This window comes from Penaeus japonicus, unplaced genomic scaffold, assembly GCF_977035675.1.
Source record: "Penaeus japonicus unplaced genomic scaffold, GWHDUDI00000001_assembly GWHDUDI00000003, whole genome shotgun sequence".
NCBI classification, from domain to species: Eukaryota; Metazoa; Arthropoda; class Malacostraca; order Decapoda; family Penaeidae; genus Penaeus; species Penaeus japonicus.
In genome coordinates, this window is record NW_028234405.1 from 12,769,837 (window position 1) to 12,771,218 (window position 1,382).

Here is a 1,382-nt window from a genome sequence, read left to right on the forward strand (position 1 = left end):
GTCCTGTGGGTTAAATAGTCTGGAATCTGGATCTTACCATTCTTTGGTCGCTGGATTTTTAAGTTGCTATCAAATCCGCAGGTTTTATCGTTTTATTCTATCATAACCAATTAGACTGTCAGTGCTGGGGCAATTTTTATATAACATACTGTGCATGGATACACAACGAGTAAAATGGACACTGCATGTTTTTTTCGTTTTTTATCTACCTGAAATACAGATAAAACAAGCAGCCATTAACACATTATGTAACAAGCATACAAAGAATAAAAGCATTCAAATAGTTCAGACCTCTGCCTCCACCTAAGATTCCAGCTTCGAGATATGCAAGTATAACGCTTTTTTTATTTTCAAAGTGCGAAAACTGAAGATCGTTATCCTTATTGTTGTTATTGTTAACATCAATTCATTTCTCTTATTCTTTTATGATTTTATGATAATTATAATATGTAACAGGAGAATTAGTGATATCATTATCCTTTTTTCTCTTTTGCAACATTTATAAGTTTATTGAGAAAAAAAAAATCTAAAACTTCTTAATTAAAAAGAATATTCTAAAACTTTCTAATTGAAGCCACAATCTAAAAATCCGGCTTCAAATCACACAAGTATACCACAATTTTCTCAGTAAATACATTTCATAGCAGACCAATTTTCTACGACGGACTGCACTCTTGATCAATTCTCAAATTTGATTAAAAAAAACAAAAACAAAAAAAAAACGTGTGGATCTATTTCAACCGCCATGGCCAACCCAACCATAAATTTACATAGCAAACCTTCACTGATTCTCCGCTTAATCCTGCTGACAAACAAACTAACCAGCCGTTAGATATAAGCGAAAATCTGAACTCCATTCAGTGGTATGTTTATAGTTGACATGTTAATGATGACTCATAATACAATAGTAAAATTTTTATTAGAGTTATATCAAAGTAAGCAGTATGGAATTGTATTGAATGACAGAGAATGCAGTTTCCTGAATGTAGGCCTATCAATAGATATAAAAGAAATATAATAATTAATAGCACTAATTAGCAAGTTTACACACTTAACTAGCTAATAAAGGAAATTCTCAGTTGAATATGATGGGGATCCTATCTTACCCTGCATCATCCTAACCTAACCTAATGTAAAAAAAAAAAAAAAAAAAAAAAAGACAATGAAAAAGGGGCTGAGCTTGGAATTCTGATCTCAACTGGCAGGAATCAGAACTCATGTTGATTATTTGGCTGGTTTTTGGAATCTCACCCCCCCACACCCATCAAACCCCCACCCCCACCCAAATAATAGCAGAGCACGCACACTATAGCGAAAGGACGATCGGTATATTCGTGTGTTTTATTGTTTTGTTTTTTTCCTTCATTGTTTTATGTACGTAC